This window comes from Channa argus, chromosome 13, assembly GCF_033026475.1.
Source record: "Channa argus isolate prfri chromosome 13, Channa argus male v1.0, whole genome shotgun sequence".
In the NCBI taxonomy this organism is placed as follows: domain Eukaryota; kingdom Metazoa; phylum Chordata; class Actinopteri; order Anabantiformes; family Channidae; genus Channa; species Channa argus.
The window spans coordinates 10682094-10701422 of record NC_090209.1 but is presented as its reverse complement, the minus strand read 5'-3'; the positions used below and the strand labels follow the sequence as shown (position 1 = coordinate 10701422).

Below are 19329 nucleotides of genomic sequence, written 5' to 3'. Positions count from 1 at the left end.
ACTGTCAGGGTGCAAGAGTGTTTATTCCAGCATCTGTCTTCATTTCAGACCTTTATGAGTAAAATGACAAGGATAATAACAGCATAGTGAGAATGATGACGATAGCAATGATGGCCTTATTGTCGCCTACTGCTGGGGATGATTATAATAAAGATATCAGTGATTTTGGGGATGATGATGAAGGTGCAGCTGCTAATACTGACAGTAACAATGGTGATAACGAGGTCAAATTGAGCGCCGCGAAGCTGCGTTAAGGGGCGGATGCAGGCAACAGAACCGGCAAAGCTGCAAGCAGGATGCAGCGGTGCAGAGCAACCACAGGGTGGAAGGTTTCCTCTGTGTGTCTTTGAGATCACACACATGCACACAGCAAAGAGCAAAACACGCACACACACACCGGAATAAAACATTAGATTATTGCTCTGAAAATCAAACAACAGTCTGTGGATTGCACAACCAACCATTTCGCAATGAAATGTCAAACCAAATGACCGTTTAACACTCACATGTACTGTTCAACGGGGGGTCTAACAGACTTTGCAGCCTCTTAATTTTGCAATATCTGCGCCACAAAAAGCTAATTATAGTTTCTACACCTAGTTGTGATTAAAATAGAGTCATTTCAAAGATCAGATAATTTTTCATGTGACCTAAAATCTGTTGCTGTTGAGGTGTAGAGCCTTTATTTGCAGCTCTTAAACAGAGCCAATTCATTTATATTTTTGTGGCTATTTCTGGGATTCAAAAAATGCATATTGCAGTCTTTTAGTTTGACACCTGCCTAATTAAAAATGTAAACAAGTAATTAATTACCAGGCCATTTCATTAACCATGCTTTTGACTGTAAAAATATCTTACTGGGGTTTATTGCACACAGCACTACGTAAAAGTGGGACATGTTTGGAGGTTTAAAAATAAGCGTAACCTGATTTCACTTACGTTTCAGGGATGACATTTAGATTTACAGTTACATTTTAGATTACATCACATGCTGTCATAAATTGTTAATGTTTTCACTAGTCAAGAGGTGTTGGTTCAGCTTCCTGTGTTGGGTATTTTTTACTGAAAGAGCAGAAGAGACAGAGACAAATGCTGTACAAAGCATAAACAGTGTATGCTTTGAGGAGACGGAGTGTAGCCTGAGATGTTAAATGAGTTTAACTTCATCTTTTCTTAGGTGATTCTGTAAAGAAATGCATCTGATGTCCATGTCCAGACTGAAACATGTGCAAAGGTTCATGCTTATGCTATGTTGTGTTCCTACCAACCCAACTGAATTAAATAAGCATGTGTTTATATTACTGTTATCATCCATGGTTTGCCCAAAAAAAGGTTTGTCTTGCGACTCTAAACAAAACTATCTTGTATCTGTCCACTTGAGAAACTGTCTTAAATTGTTTGTAGCTAATTTTAACTCCATTGCCAAATTACACTTCCTGTCCTTTGTTACTGAGTATTTGTACTTTCAACAGGTAGCATGTAGACATTGCCTGGTGCTCATCTTCATGTGAGAACAACTAATTTCTTTCATTTTTTTCTGTATCGGAATTCCATTTCAGCTTCACTCTTCAGCTGGTTTGTGTCCCTTGTATCTTCCAGCCAAAGCTGGGACTGTATTTACCACATAAAACTCCCCAGCTTCTTTTCGAGTTACATTGGATTAACAAAGCCAGCACCCATGCAATTTTCCTAATTGTAGCCAGAGATTCACAAGGCCGATATGCCCCTGTCATGTTCCTGAGCACAGCTTTCACTGTCTGTCATCACATTAGGACAAATCCTAATGGTGATTATTATCAAGGACAACAGTGGAGTAAATCCAGGAGATGTGGGTTTTGCTGCACATGGCTGTGTATGAGGAAGTAACTACTGCAGAATTGCACCTGCTCAATAAATGAACAAACTGAAATAAACTCATGGCACTCACCAACTTTTTACAATGACGACAACTTCAAAGGGTAACAATCATCACAGGACATTATGAAATATTTTTAATTACATCCTCTCTTCAGCACTAAACTGCAACTGATACCAACCTGTAAAGTATCCTGTCGTCTATACACTCCACTTCCAAATCAATCTATCATGCTATTAGAAGATAGCTCATCCATGCACACATCATAATCTGTGCTGGACAGAAATAAATTGTAATTACAGAAATACAGGGTGGCAGTGTGGAGGACAGCATGTCATCCAAACACTGGGAGACAAGTTCATCAGAGGCCCGGACTAACAGCACATTACAGCTGAGAGGAGATGAGAAATCACATCATGTCCATGGCAATCTCTGGCCCCGCGGGACACCACTGCACTGTGCATAACAACATGGAGTGATGGGGAGATAGTGAAGGAATAAAGGAGGGAGAGAGGCAGAGAGACAGTGAGATACATCGGTGGGAGGGGAGGTTACAGCCTAACCCTCTGACATTTTTTGCCATCTGTAATCTTCACACACACCCTGTGAACACTAAGACCTTATACTGGCACTTAGAAATTCAAGGTGCAATTTAGTACCTATCCCAAAGTGACCTGTTAGAAGCGGTCACACAACAGATCAGGTGAACATAACCGGCTGAGCTATTTGTTGTGGACAGTCTCATAAGCTAGAACCAATATCATCTGGAATCTCAAAAGCCCAAAGCTTCTGGCAGCATCCCCTTCATGAGTCAGAGTTTTTAAGTGAGGGACATTAGGCATAATTTTTTTATTGTTACAAGCAGACTTTTCAAAGATTATGATAATTATTACATTTTCCCCAGATTTTGTTAGGAAAAAAAATCAAAACTCAAATCAAAATCAAACTAAATTAAACCTTGTTTGACAAGTTTCTTTGGTATCCTCCCTTACAAACCTGCCTTTTTTTTTTACCAAAACCATATTTTTTAATTAAAAGCTTGTGTCTTTTTTCTCTTTCCATTATCTAGATAAGTGAAATATGTCATTCTAAATAATTAATGTACTGTATATTGTATGGGACTACACTTAGTGTGACTGTGCTATTTATGCTGATCTAATATGTGTGTTGGTTTTCTGCATCATCCTCAGTCAAATCCATGGGTAGAAAAAAAATCTTGAGGGGGCTTGGCTAAAACTCTTAAATATATACACATTTGTAAAATCCACTCTCTTCTTTTCTCAGCAGAGGACAGTTGGCAGCTCCTCTCCAGTTGCTGCTGGGTATAAAGAATTGTTTGTTTTATCTGCTCCACACCCAATCATGTGCCTATGATGTCCTCAAATGGCAACCCGTGTATTGCTTGATTTTTAGAGCAACACAGGAGTTTGACATTTCACCGGTTTGCCTCATCCTGTGTCACATAGTGAAATATTTCCACCATAAAACAAGAAAGAAAATCCCAACGGTCGCTCAACAGATTTCTTTGTTTGAGGGTGGATGTGTGTGTTTTAGCGCTGAGTGCATGATGTGGAAATGGCATCTACCACAAATGGGAGCTGAATGAAAAAATGTGATGCATTAAACTCAACGCAGATTGGAAGCATTTACTCTGGGTGGGTAGGTAAATTTAAAAACCAATGTTTAAAGCGGCAGCACGGGTCAACGTTATCAAAACAGGAGAAACAGACTGGATACAAATTGTTCTATCTCTGCTTTCTGAGCGTTCAGAGGACAGTTCCAGTGAGAGACTTCATAAGCTGCAAATACGTTATAGTGCTGATCCTATAGACTCAGAGGCAAAGCAAGACCCCATTTTCCTCTGACTTGACTCGACTTAATTAACCAGAATGAGTCAGAAGCAACATTCAGGATTTAAGATTTATCCTTATGGGATTGTAGATCCCCCTCTCTCTTTCCCTCTCTCGCTCTCACTGTTTATGGTTGACTTCGGTGCTAACTTCCTGCTCATTACTTTAATGATGGTGCTACTGTGAGCTTATGCTCAGGAGTGTCTTTTGCGTTTTACCACCATAGTTCGGGAATAGCAAAAAATACTTGCACACACATACACAAGTCACGCATACAGCGTGAAAAAAGAAATTCTGAACCCACACGTGCATTATGTATGTGCATTGTAGCAAAGGAGAAACAACTTGTCCTAGAAGCATTGTCCAATTTCCAATATACAAGACATGATACCCCGAGTGCTTTGTGAACATGCATGCACACACATTTACTGCCAATAAAAGAGTTAATGACAGAAGGAAAAGTAAATGGGAAACTGGGTAAAGAACATGTTCTTTTTCCTCTGAAGTATAAGCCCAACTCCCTACATAACTGTAATACAGAGAAAGAGTCTGACAGACAGATATATCCAACCCCAGCACTCTGCTTTTGCTTTAGATGCATTATTCATCTGTGTGCCAATTTGGAGGAACCCTCCCTATCCCCCAGCTAACGCCAAAAAGAGGAGAAGCAAGAGAGAGACAGACACACTAGAGAGAAAGAAGTCACAGGAAGAACATCAGAAAAAGAGAGAGATAGAAAAAGACAGGGAAGAGAGAGAGAGAGGAAAACACCAGAACAAAAGAATGAGTGAGACAGATGCAGAAAAGCAGGAGCAGGAACAGCTCTTTCCTCAGCTGCAATGTAGTGAAACATCCAAACAGGATTTCAAATGATCCCGGGAGACTTCACCCTACATGTTTTGATATTCCCAGCTCTGCTTGACTTGTCTGCGCAGAGCAGATTAATGACGATTTCCACACTAGACTCTTAACCCTGTCGAAAACACAGAATGAGCAAAGACCATGGGGCTGAAGCTCACTTTATTTAGCCTGAAACCAAAACGACGGCTGCTGCTAAATCTCAGTCACGCACGCTGCAGCGTAAATGCCAGTGCAAACATGCTGTCAAACACAAGCAAACATTTCTGTAACTGCATGATGATGCTGGGAATTATTTTGTTCAAAGCACACTCTGCCATCAGAGATTGTCTTTGACCATCTCAAGTATCATTTTAGCATCTCTCCGAGTCAACCACATCCACGGCTGTCATTCATGGGACAGACTGCGCCTGATTTAACCCCACGCCTCCTGTCTCATCCTCACCCTATTTCCAGGTTTGTTACCTAGCTGTCACATGGACAAAGGAGATCCCTTTGACATCACAACCAAAAGCAGAAGATAAAGTGGTCACTTATAGTAGCACCTCTTCACTGTGATGTGTGTGTATCTGAGGGGAAGGGGGAGGGGAGATGGGAAATGTGTGGGCTGGATCAGTAGGATTGCTGTTTAATCTGCGGCTGTCTCCCCGTAACGCAGCGCTGAGCTTTTCGATTTAGCAGCTAGTTCTGTTTACCCCAAAGCCCATGCTACTGCTCAATACAGAAGACCAACAGGCTACTTTTGGCTGTGGACACTCATTAACTTTACCTCGCTTTCCTGTAATGCAAACAATCTGTATCGTGTTAAATATGACATTAGGTTCACTAACTCATGCAGCCTTGCTACTATTAGATCATTACTTACTGTAGTGTTATGAAATAGCATTAATGAGTAGTGCTGCTGTGAAGGGTGTTGGCTTGCGCTCCTCTGCAGAAGGACCTGTCAAAGTATAGAGCTGCTCCAAGGATTCGCCTGTCAGATTTGGCCTTATTTGTCAGCTCGCTGTGATTCTGCTCCCTCAGCGTTGCCATCTCACCATTCAAATAGATTTGGAGGACTCCTGGGAGTCACTCGCATGGAGAGTATATGTGAGACCCCATAGCTGATTTACATCAGGTCAATCCTGTCCTAGACAGATGGAATGCTCGAGCTCCACCAGTAATACTAGTTAGGAGAATTGAAATGACTATAATCATCTCCAGAGGTGCTGCCATCACAATCACACAGAGTTGTAAAATGGGTCTCACTCTTTACGTGGCAGCAACAATTTATTTCCACTTAGTTCATATTAAAATGTATCACATCCTTACAGGATATTTGACAAGGCTTGCTGTAACTTACACATTAACAAAATGTACAAATAAATTAAGATAATAAAAAAACGTTGACTGTGCTCACGTCCCTGTATAATCAAATTTTTACATATATGAAAAACACCTTTCAGTGATGAAATATAGCAACCTCACACACACAGAAATTATGAAACTATTTAATTAACACAGTTGTCAAAAATACATTACTGTATAAGCCAGACAACAGTGGCATTTGTTGCAGGCCTATTGTGTTGGGTTCCATTAGGTTGAACCTCATACACTAACTCAAAATATATAAAGAGAGCGATGGTGCTTCAGGGTGTGTGTTTTGTGATCAAAAACCAATATGTTTCTCCTGCTCAAGATGTACTCAAAGGCATTTTAGAGTCGCATGTGCTTACGAGTCATTAATGAGTGCCGTAGAGATCACGATGACAACTTCAACTTCAATTTATTTATGTGCCCTTATTTGTAATTCACAAATATTACGATTTTTTCAGTTAAGATTTTTCAAATTTCTCAATTTGCAGCTTTAAATGTCACAAGCTTAATGCGACATCTAATGACATCAGGATTACATCCCTTTAAAATGTTCCACGAACGCAAAAGCCATACAAGCATGAATGCAAACAGAAACACACAGCCGTGCACACACACGTGCACAGAAACACTTACACACACACGCAGAACCACATGGCTACACCAGTTCCCAAGTCTTGGGTCGCGAATGATGTTTTCACACTTGTGTGGGGAGATTGCTATTTCTGCATGGAGCCAGATAACTCAATTATTCATTGCGGATGCTGGTGCACTCACTTTACCTCTATAAGGAAGAGGGGACGGGTGTGTCTCTCAGCGTGTTCCACGTGTGCATGTCTATGTGAGCATCTGAAGCTTGTGCATGTAGACCTCCAAAAGAAGATGAACTGCTGACATGCCACACCAAACAGTAGGAGAGGAAGGAGGCAAGAGGTGAAGAGGAAAAGGAGCTGTCATAAACACGGCAATCAAAGCGATATGAAGCGGGAGGTGAGGATCAAAGAGCACAAGGAAAAGACGGAAGGAATTAGTTCCCTTATCTTCTCTCTAAGCCAACTGTGCACGTTCCAATTAAATGGTTACAAAAAAAGACTTTTTGAATTGCCAGCAAAAGGGAAACTCAGCTGTTGTGGCTTTCAACCTTTCTATGTAAGAGGGCAATTTAAGCAACTTGTGCCGTCTTTCTCCTGTGTGACTCTGTTCCTGATAGCCTCTATTTATTATTCCACATGCACATTTTGTCAGGTTGACTCCTGTAGGTGTGAATGTGTGAATGCTTGTCCGTCTCTCCATGTCTCATTCCATGCACCTTAGCAACTCCAAACAGTACAAACAGGTTCAGTAATGGATGGATCTAATTGGAAAGGTTGTCTTTCTGTGTCAGACATGAGGTAGGGGAGCTTACCTCATTTGTACACTATAGTGTACCCTGTTTTGACCCAATAACAACTCCTAAGTTTAGCTAATATATGGATGGGTGAGTTTTTTTTTCCCATTCTTTGTATCCACAAAACCAGCAGAAAACAAAATAAACACAAAAATAAAGTACAACAAAGAGATGAAGCATCATATGTGAATGATTTAGTGACTTAAATGAGTTCACACTCGCAGCATGGTGGGTGTATTAAACTGTATGTGTTTATGGTTTATGGTTATAGGCAGTTCAGAGCTTTACACAGATTGTAAAGGCTACAACTCAGTGTGTGCAGCCATGAGCCTACAAACAGCTCCTGAGTGCTACCCCTACAGCACATTTATCACCCCTGACACCATATGGAGTCCTACAAAGTCCTGAATAAACTCACTGCACACACACACACACACACAAATACAGGCTATAGACAAACATATGCACATATTCACATGTTCATTAACATGAAATGGGCAAGTCTAGTCCAAATGACTAGATACTATATATATATATATATATATATATATATATATATATATATATATATATATATATATATATATATATATATATATATATATATATATATATATATATATATATATATATATATATATATATGTAAACCTTATACACAAACACGGACTTTGACATACAAAGACTCACAAATACAGAATGTATAGCTTTTTCTATATCTCCACATTTTGCACGCATTGAATCTGTGCTCTATCTCCTGACAATCATTGACTTCAAAGTGAAAATGTGCTCATATAGGACATACACATACCTCTCTGCAAGTGGCAGCCCATCTCTGCCTGTGCTGCTGCCTTTATTTCCCTCAGGACTTCTCCTGAGAGCCAATTGGAGCAGTTACACATGTCGACACTTCCATGCAACTATTTGCCACAGCACACCCACCTAGTGGCTCTTTTCATCAGCTTTACAGTTCACACAGACACTACGTACATGGGGTAATTTCACAGAAACACAGGGACACACGCACAGACAAACTTTCTATCTTACTTTGACAGATCACATTCTCACACATGCAGTCACATACGCTTCCCTCCACTTTAATCTTTAGGGCAAGCAGAATCTATGAGTGATTTATTTTAAACCATTCCCTGGGGGGTTTACAGGATTGAGCCAGTGCTAAATCTGATCATTCACATTCTATGTCAGCAACTTATGAATCCACCCCCCTAGCCTGTTGGGGGGAGTTGTCTTGGTGTGCATGATTTGGAAGCACACTAATGAGGGATAGAGGGAGAGGTGGAAAGTAAAGATGTGGAGAGACAGGGGGGGAGACACTGGAAGAATGAACTGGCACTGTGATGAGTGTATACTGTAAGTACTGCCTAGCACCCGCCCCCATGGTTTTAGGTGAGTCACTTTCTGCACTTGCAAGCTTGCATCCAATCTTACATGTCTCAGTGTGCAACTGAGTTTTTGTTGGTATGTGTGCTTGGTCTGTAACTTTGAGAAAACCCCAAAGAAAGCACAAGCGCTTTAACGTAAATGCTCTGTAAAAGCTTTGACACAACAAAGCCACAGCGCGACACACCCTTCAACTGTTACTCTAGCTTCACCCATTTACCGCCCAGCACTAAGTACCATCCAGATGACTGTGTCTAATTTTCACTGGATATTCCATTTCCATTTGAAAAGTGGTTAGTGCCCATTGAGCTGTGTTATCGTGGCTGTGCAGACAGAGAGTAGCTGCCCTGCTCCTCCCAGCCTCAGATGGATAAGCCATCGATTTGATTCAGTTTTAAAAGCCAGGTCAGCCTCAACAGCAGCAGCTTATGGAAAAACCATTACCCCAGGTGAATTCTGAAATGTTAACCTACATGCATGTTTGCCATCACTCTCCCTCCCCCTCACTCCGACTATCCTACACAGCACCACAGATGGAGAGGAGACAGGAGAGAGAGAGAGAGCTCTGTGGGTTGCTTCTCAATGGAGTGTACAGACTCCTCTCTAGGTGAGCCATGCTGCCGTTCTTTACACTTCTAGTCCAAGGCCACCTACCTTACACCTCCACTCAAGCAGGGTTGCTGCCAAGCTACTACGCCTGCTCATCCTTTGCAATATTCACAGTTCTGACACAGTAGAAAAGTCACAGATGACTAATATGATCCAGCTAAAATGCCTGCTGCTGCATATAATTTTCTTTTAAATCTAATGTAATTTAGCTAATTGAGGGATCTTAAACGGTGGCATATTTACTGTGGATGGATTTACTGACTACAGTATGTGATACGATTTAGGGAGTATGTGTTTATCTGCTCACTATAGCGCACTCTTTAAAAATGTTATTTTAACCAATTTAGGACTCAAAATCAATTTATTCTGCTTTGTCCAGCCATCCCTCTTCCTGCTCTGCTGGGAGGACTGTGCACTTTCATTTATCAGATATGCTCCACCACACTCTGAACAGCCCTTCAGGTATTAGCTATTATCAAATAACTGTAAATATCAATGTTGCAAAACTTACTGTTGTGTGAATCTCAATCCATAGGAGGCATGAACAGCATCCCTCTACATTAAGACAAGTTGTGGAGCATATTTCTAGTAAAAAACAATGAAAAAAGCTACACACTGCATCTTTACAGTTGGCAAATTTCAAATCAACATAAATATTTAAGCAGTGGATAAACTGCATAATATTTTAAGATTAAGATTAAATATTGAAAGGTTAAAAAGACTTGCAAAGAGGCCGAAGCACTCTGATGGTACAGTGTAAAGTCTGTGCAGAGGAAGGGTTTAAATGAAGATTTTCCTTTCACCTTTTTATTAATAATTTCAAAAGGTGTATAAATATTGGCCTTCTCTTTATGTGTGGGTCTTACATACTAGTTACAGTAATACTAGTTGAAACGTAAGCTCCCCTGATTAAAGTGCACTTACGTTAAAAAGTTAGTTTAACATAATTTTGTGAGTTTTGAAAATGTAAAACTTGAGTGAACTCTTGAAATGAACTTGAAATGATCCCTTTAACGTTAGTTGATTCCACTGAACTAATGTATATTGTTGTTCAGTGTACTTGAATTCCATCACTGTAATACGTGGCCTTAGTGGGGTTAATTAGTAAGTTAGTTGCTTAGTTAGTAGTAGTGTAGTACTACTACATTTATAATTTATAATTTACCCGTAATAGTAATAGTTTAGTAGTGCTATATTGTAAAAGTGTGTATCACAGAACAAAGGGCAAAACTTACATCACATTAATATTTTACAGGCATTGCACTGCACAGTATGGGAGAAGTTATGATATTGGTACAGATTTCATTTGGTGTTTGACCTGCTGGACTTGCATGTTTGATGGCAGTAAGATGTATCTGTGTGACCATGAGAATCAGGTTAACACAGTGCAGGAGTTCTGCTAATTGCATTTGTGCAGGATTTGTTAATTGGGTTAGCCGGGATTCCATGACAGCTACGATGCAGACAGAATCAGTTTGCCATCGATCAGATGGGTGAGTGAAAGGGACAAACACAGAAGGTTCTTTCATTAAACATTTGCAAGTACAAGCAAACACAATGAATTGCAGAGACACACATGCATCATAATACACTGGAACACCTCATTTTGACAGAGGGACCATGTGGGGGGTTCATAGATCCCATCAAATAAAATACAAAAGTGCTAAATGTAACAGTGGATACTTCCAAACATTGTAGCTAAATAAATGTTGATTTATGTGTGTGTGTGTGTGTGTGTCTTTGTGTGTGTGTGTGTGTGTGTGTGTGTGTGCATGTTTGTTAATGAGTGAGATAGGTGTAGAGTATGTGAGAGATAAAAAGATAGAAACCTCTTGGGACCTCAGCTCTTTTTCATGTACAGTTGAAGACATAAATAATAAAATAATTGTATCATCAAAAAGCTCAAAATAGTTCCATGGCTTCTCTCAATAATACACACAAAGTAACATACACATTCACAGTCTCAAAGTTACATTGGTTGGTAACAGTCTTCCAATATAATAATCTTTGGATTAAATTGTCAAACTGGTAACAACAATCTGGCATCCGGTATGAAAGAGTGGCCTAAAATGGCTTAGAGAGACAACAGTTTTCCTGAGTAAAAATGTCATTTTACAAGTAGTCAAGTAAAAGTCTGTCACTGTGTGGTTGTGTGTCTTCAGGCTTTGATGCGCTGTGTGCGTCTGAAGCTACCCATTATCTGATGGAAGGTAGGTAGAATCTGCAAGGTGTCAGGGGAGCAAAGTACTAAATAAAAATATTTTCATGGTTTTCAGGCACCATGAAATCTCATCCCCAGTTCTGTCACTTCACTTCCTCACTTAACACAATCTGCTGCCTCCTAAAATAGCTCAGAGTTTCTCTGAAGCCAAGCTCTTGACTTAGCACAAGATAGACGGATAGTGTTCGTGCAGCAAAAAAAAAAAAAAAAAAACACTATGTCAATGCATAAAACCACAACATCCACGCTACGACAAGCACACAAACCCAGTGCAAGATCTGGAGAGTCATTTAGTGTGATCCTGCTATGTACTATGTGATAGATACACACATGCTTTTGACGGCTTAGGTTTCGATACAAGAAGATCACACACCTGTGTGCTCAACATTTGTCGCTGCTTTCTAAAATCTGATTGGTCTTACTGGCATAAAAAGGCCAGGTGTCAATGCATTTGACACCTGGCCTTTTGTGAAGAGATATTTCCATATGTTGAAAGGTAATGGCCATAATCTAATTGGATTAGCCATTTCTCGCCCATGTTTTGATTCTGCTGTGAACTGCTCTTGAAAGCTGAAGGCAGCCTCTAGAGTGGGTTCAGCTGATGTGATCTCTTTTTCCACAAGCAACTCTTATTAAGCAGCACCACTAAAAGCCCAAGGATTCTCTTACTAAACTAATCAATATAGGATCTGCCTGGCCATGGTCCCTGGGACACTCAGCTCCACCCTTCATTCTTTCTCCACCTTTCACTGTCCCTACGGTCTCACTCATTCATGGTGGTGAGGAGTGTATGTGTGTGTGCATTTGTGTAATCCCGCACACACAAGACAGATCTGACACCAAATGCACCACTGTCTCAAGCCTCAGGAGGTGAAACAGGTGAAAATGGTCCTCTGAGACAGAGCTGAGGAGCAAACCGCCTGTTAATGAATAAATAAACACAGCAGTCAGCATGAAGGCCCTGCTGTCCTCGTGCTCTGTTTGAGTGCAGATGCTGATCCTCCATCGCCAACACCTGCGTGGCTGTCAGAGGAATCAATAAACAGCTACTGTTGCAAAGGTGAACTCGCCCACCAGCGCACACAGTGTTTCCACTGGCTGTCTGTGTCTAGAACTGGAAGACACATTTATGGCTGAGTGACACAACCTTATTTTGATGCCAAGCTATAACTGTATATATCTGCCATAACAAACTCACATTCATCACCTACTCCCTCAGTCTTCATTTGCAGCATTGTTGATAATCAATGCATAACCATAGCAACATATAAATCCCAGTACTACACACCGATTGGGAAGATTAAAATGCATTAGAACTTTAATTAATGCTTGAAGGTTGGAGTTTTCACTCATATTTAAGCGTGTTTTGATAGAACTGTGCTTTAAAATATACTGGGCAGAGTTCTGAAGAAGCACACCTGTAACCACCAAGTTGCCGAACTGACAAGCAGTGTAAATAAGAGCATGAATAGTGGTTATTTAATACTTTCTCCTTCCCTAAACCCAGAGCAGGCTGTATTTTTAAGTATGCACAAATTGTAAGTGCAACAGTGAGTGCAATAATGAGACCCAAATGATTCGCTGTTTGCACAGATTAAACTGTTGTTGGTATAAATCTTTCTCCGCCTACAAGAAGTGACAAACTTTAAGAATGAAAAACTGTCTTCTCCTTTTATCAGGAATACACAGTTTGCTGCTGTAACTGTAGCTGTAAGGTTGTTGTTTTTTTTGTGTGAGGCACTGAGCAACTGCCAAAAGCAGCAAACTAAGGTCACAGGGCTGTGTATTCACAGTATTGCAAAAGGTCACGTTAAGTCAAATTTGACTGACTGAACATAATTAACATAGTAACCCTTCATGCTCACCAAATTTTCCAGGTGCTTTCGGACTTTGCTTTTTCAGACATGACACCCATGTGGCTGCCACTGCTTTGTGTTGCTGACTGACACCTACGGGTTATAATTATTATTATTATTATTATTATTATTTAAAGAAGCTTTTGTACGACAGTCATTAACTTAACAAATCAAAAAGCATTGTAGTGCTAAATGAACTTGAGATTTGGGATTTTAAACACTTGCTACAGAGAGATTTGTCAAACATTAATAAAGCAATTAACAGGAAGTATAAAGAAACATTTTCTTGTGACTGCTGAAAGTGTGGTTTTCATTGTTGCACACACAAATGTATTGCACATACTCTAGCATTCTATTAAGGGTGGGGGGGGGGCTCCCTATAGTGGGTCTGTTATTTCAAAGAATAATGCAGACTAAGATTTCATGTAAATTTCTTGTTAATAAAGCACCAGAAGCAACTGCAAGCCTCAGCAGAGGAGAAGGGTTCCTCTCAGTTCTGAGGGGAGTTGAGGATGGAGTAGCCCACATGTAATAATGGAGCTGCAATGTTCACTACAAGCATACTATTTCATATTCTTGTCTTATGATTGTATCACATAAGACATAATGGGGACTTGGGAACATTATATCTCTGAAAACCACTGACTTCTTCGTTGATTTATTTATTGTGATTACTCTTGTATATAGTAGTGCTCAGGGACACTATGCTGTAATGCTGCTGAGACATGAATCAATACTTATGAATTACAGTGCTTCTACTCTAATGCCAGGCTACTACATCTGGGCTGAAATGTATTCAGTGCATACAGAGAGGGTGGAAACTGAACTACCTCGGTACCTAAGTAACAATGAGTTTTCTTTAAAATTCTGTAATTTTATGGCTCGAGATTCTGTGGGCCGAATGATTTTTACATGTCATGTGGTGTGAAAAAGATGAAGATTGTACTTTTCATCCTTTTTCTGTTCATGTTGCGTGAATCACCAATGTGCTGCACCATCACTTTCTTGATGTCTAGTTGCTATGGTGATCTTTTTTGTTTAAATGGAGTATTACATGGACTCGTCAATAACTAGTTCAACATTGAATAACACATGAGAAAATTAACAAAAATATGTGATTCCATTCTTTGCATTCATTTATTCCACTCATCTCTTCTTCTGATCCCTTGTTGATTCATTTGCTCTTTCTTTCTCTTGTTTCCTTCCTTCCTCTTATTGCCCTGTACACAACATTCATAATTGAGCGCATTTTATGCCGACAGTGAGTTTTGGTGCACTGAGCCCTTTGGTCACGGATCCATGGCAATAATGGTGGGTGGCAGGCCAGTTCTAAGGCCTCGCACTCTAAGTCCAGGCAAGGGCACATCTGTCTGGTCGACTGGCCAATCTACACTGATCCCAACTCACAATCCCTGAGCTATTATGGACACAGCTGACACGCATACACTCTTAGAGGATTCACGGACAATTTACTCTGTGATCTGTAAAGCTCACATCACACCTCTTATATAGCAAAGGCAACAGACAGTGATTGACATTTTCTAACCCCTCAATAAATGTAAGCCACTGTCCTCTCTGCTCACACACCCAAGCAATATAATCACATCATAAAATATTTCTCTCTCTCTCTCTCCATATATATATATATATATATATATATATATATATATATATATATGAATGGAATGGTAGCTTATATGGGGGGTAATTACACTGTTTGCAAGAGATAATAATGGCGTATATGTCAGTGAAACTAAAAATAAACCAAGTGAGATGTAAGTAAAAATTTATTTATGTAGATGATATTATCTGGCTGTGCTGTGCATACAAGACAATGATATCTAAGGAGAAAGAGAGAATGATAGTGTGCGGGAAAGAATGACATATGTTAGGAAATGTTAGTGTCTAAGATAGTATTTATTTGAAAAGGAAGGTTTCATCGAACACTAATACAGCTCACTACTCTCAGTTTCTGTTTGGCTTGCAGCCTTCTTAAACGACAAAGACTGCCTCTACACAGTTAGCTTATTAGCTATGTTTATGGATTACTGAGAGTTCAGTGATCAAGAGAGTCAAGCCATCTAGCCTTTAAGAGCAACTTAAAATTCATCAAGTTTTGTCAAAACAATATGAAGGTCACCAGCACTATAATTTGTCTGATTTGCTTTGTCTTACTCATGGATGTAAGGGCCATAAGCCAACCAAGAACTAAAAGGTTCAAAGCAATTTACATTTCAATCACACCCTCTCTCACACACAGCTATTCTAAGTAACATAGACTTATATTTTCTCACATAGACGCAGTGTACTGTCATTCTGTTTTACACACTGCTTATTCTCAGTCACACACAGTATGCTATGATTTTCTATTACTTGCTTTATTCACACAGTTCGCACAGCCTGTTTACTCAACCAGAACAGTCAGTGAAACTGACCTCTCAAAACATACCAGAAACCAGTTCTTTACACCATTCTCCTCTAGTTTCTCTCCTTCTCCCTCTTTCTGTAGGTTTATGAAGTCTTTAAATGCATCTGTTCACTTCCACTTGCATTTTTCAGCTGAATTTGTCTGCAAGTGCATTGCCTCTAAAAGCCCACTGTGCGATGCATAGGAGTGTATAACTGTACAGCTTTGCATAAAATTTAAAACTTTGACAACAATCTGATTTCGTTGCCTTCTCCAGGAGTATAGAAATGCAATAAACAAATTCAATGTTTTTGTCCTTTACATAATAACACATACCTCTCACAATGTAGACAGGTGCAACACCATCACTGTGACCTAGATGCTAAATCACACAATTAAGTTAACAAATCTACAACAGTTGATAAAAACTGAATTTTAACGGCATCGCAAAACATATTATATGATATTATATGTGAGTGAAAATATAATGATATAGGTGTGATTTATGACCATTAACAAATGTTTTTACTATTACTGTGCATTAAAATAGATTTTTATATATGCATATATGTATGTGTATCAGACAAAAGGGGAGAAGCTGTGGTGCAGGTTTGCAATTAAATCTGAGCGAGATTGCTTCATTGAGATGAAGGTGGGGAGGGATGAAAGAGGAGGGAGAAGGAAGGAGCGCACCAGCCCTGTCGCCTTGGGTGCATCTCTGCCCTGGGGGCCATCTGACTGTTCTGTCACCATCCACAGAAGGCTGAGTCTGCCTTAAAGTGCTCGGCCCTGCGCCTGCAGTTCGACAAGCTTGGTGTTTAATACATGTACACAGGGAGAATATTGAGAATGCCTCAGGAGAAGCGCAGCACACAGGCTGTGAAGGAGCATTTTTTTTCAGTTTGTAGAATAATAAACAATAGACAAGCTCATATACAAAGTGTGTATGAATAGGGCTGTGAACATCACTGCCTGAGTTTTGAACTGGGGGAATATATAAATATACAAGATCCGAGAGTTAAGCACCTCTCAACAAAACTCCCTTGTAGTGAGTGGGGGACAATATTATATTGGTGATTGTGTAATGCACTGATATATCTGTTCCATGAAAAAACATTCATAAATGATACTTAGGCCAAAATAGCAGCCCTGAACTTAACAAGTTGAATCGCTTGTCCCTGTGTGCTCCTGTCCTCCTGCAATCAGTGTGAGTGTGATGTAATTCAGGGGATCACTCCTGAATGAGGCAGGGGAACAGTCCTCAGGGTTGACCCTCATGCTCAAGTCAACACAATGAGTGTAATGAGGTGAAATACACACACACACACACACACACACAGAGATGAGAACCATTGCTGAATATTAAGTGTATTTCATTCATCTACATTCACAGAGTCTACTGTAGAAGTTCTACCCACACCCACACATTCAGCTGCACAGCCAACATTTCACTACATAGCTTGTTACAGGTGAGAAAAGCTTTACACACTGAATCACATGTGAAGCTGAGGCAGAAATAATGTTTAGCAGTCACGTTATTTGAGGGTAGACACCCCTAATTTAAGAACATCTTCACAGTGTCACTGATCAACAGTGCAAATTGATTTCATAGGACTGTTTGACATGTGTTCTCTTGAGCACCTAATAGTCACTGAGCTCATCAGTTGTGAGCCCACAATTAATCAACCTTCTGTCTAAGCAGACCGGGTGCTTTTCTCTTATTATGACGTACAATAAACCGACGCCCTCCAGGGCCATTATTGGATTTAATGATGACTGCATGTTAACGGAGAGTTCCTAACAAAGACACTGCAGCTGCACTCTGCAACAAATGTTGACTCAAATCAAACTTTAAAGGGAAACGACCTCCGACCCGAAATGTAATAACCGTAATTAAATGATGCCTGTACGTATTTAAACCGTGCATGCATTAACTTGTGGCGTGTGCAGTGGGAAAGTGCACCGTTCTTCAATTGATATGGCAACTTTCACATTTCGCTGGCCTGACATTCATGGCTGCACTTTACTAAGAAACCTGTGATCAGACAGGTGGGATCGAGCAGGACGATGATTCAGAAGCGATGAGGAGCAGAAAAGCAGATCGCCCCCAACTGTCCAGATGTCACCACAGAGGAATCAAAATTAATATATAAACAGGTTGGAAATATTGTACTCACTCGCCCCCGGTGCGTTAGAGGAGCATCCCGGTCTCTCACGGCCAGCTCTTGAGATGAGTTCTCCTGGGACAGCGCGCCTTGATCCTCACTATCATTCTTCGCAAAGCTCCAGCCTCCTCACAGCCTCTTATGACTCTTCTTCTTTGACATCACATCAAAAACAGATGCATGCCAAATAAAATCCGCCTTTTATCGCTGTTTTAGGGTTGCAGTCTTCCGCCTCTCAGCATGTACAGCAAAAGTGACAGCGGCGGATTCCTATTTGAGGCGATGCTGACGCTCAACCGGAGGGGGTTCGCCTCTTGCCTTTCTCAACTGGCTCTATCAGCCCTCTGTTAGCAGCACCATGTGGCTGAAAATACGTCAAAACAGAAAGAATATCCCGTTTGGTTTCCGGTAGGAGTTGTCAAAATAAAATACTCTAGTCTAGATTGGTGAGGCATGGTCAATAACTGAATAAAATAAAAGTAAGGATTTCATAAAGACAGCAGCAAGAAAAAAACAGGTTCATCCAATAAGAACTGCACTTAAATGGACCTATTACTTAAAAATCTATTATTTATGTCAAAGCATTTATGTATTTTTTTCCCAGAGGAATGAACAGGTGCCAATAGAGCTTTTCAGTCAATCCTAATCCTACCATAATGTTAACGAGCAATCAGAGAGCACCTAGCACAGACAGTCCAAAATTAGCTCAAATAAATATTTTTGGAATTTATGCAACAAACCATAGCCCATTAAAACCAGGGTTGAAATTCAAAAGGGAAATCGAGTCACATACAGCATTAACAATGACAGAAAACCGTAATGGTACCTTCACGCTCTTTTTTTGTTATCCATGCAGAAACATGTAGTCAGGGTTAAGCCAAATGCTAATTCCTGTGGCTGTGGGCTACTTTACTGGAGTAAAGATAATAGCCTAACTTTAGAAAACAGCCATTTGACAGATATGTTACTATTTTCAGGCTTAAGAAAACTATTTTGCATATATCTATGCCTGCTTAACTTTAAACAGAATCGTAATGTTATAGCTGGTGAGTTCTGACAGACACTGTATAAAATGAGATCTATAGTGCTAACATCATATACCTGCTTTTAAAATGAGACAGAGACTTAAAATCACTCCAGGTTGGTCGACCTGCTCCTTCCAGCATCTTCCAGTTTACATCATATGGAAGTGCCTGCGCTTTGAGTTTATTCTATTAATGAAGTAATATAGTTAACTAAGAATATGGCTTTATTTTGAAGGTAACCTGTCTGATTTCCGTCGCGGTCCGGGCTGGTGTCCGGCTTGACGCAGGCACTTATTCAATTAAAACCGACCTTACAGACATGCGCCTCCAAGTTGCCAGTGT

The 19329-nt window shown here is 40.1% G+C and overlaps 1 protein-coding gene across 3 annotated transcripts in view; it reads right to left on the bottom strand.

Annotated features, from left to right (window-relative positions):
- LOC137139987 (uncharacterized) overlaps window positions 1-18310 on the bottom strand; it is a 33992-nt gene extending 15682 nt beyond the window's left edge. For 2 of the 3 annotated variants that reach the window (XM_067527975.1, XM_067527977.1), the window contains exon 1: window positions 17975-18310. The gene's annotated coding sequence lies outside the window, so the exon portion shown is untranslated. The remainder of the gene's footprint in view (window positions 1-17974) is intronic. The other variant, XM_067527976.1, reaches the window with a different exon arrangement.
- Between the last annotated feature and the right edge of the window lie 1019 nt (window positions 18311-19329).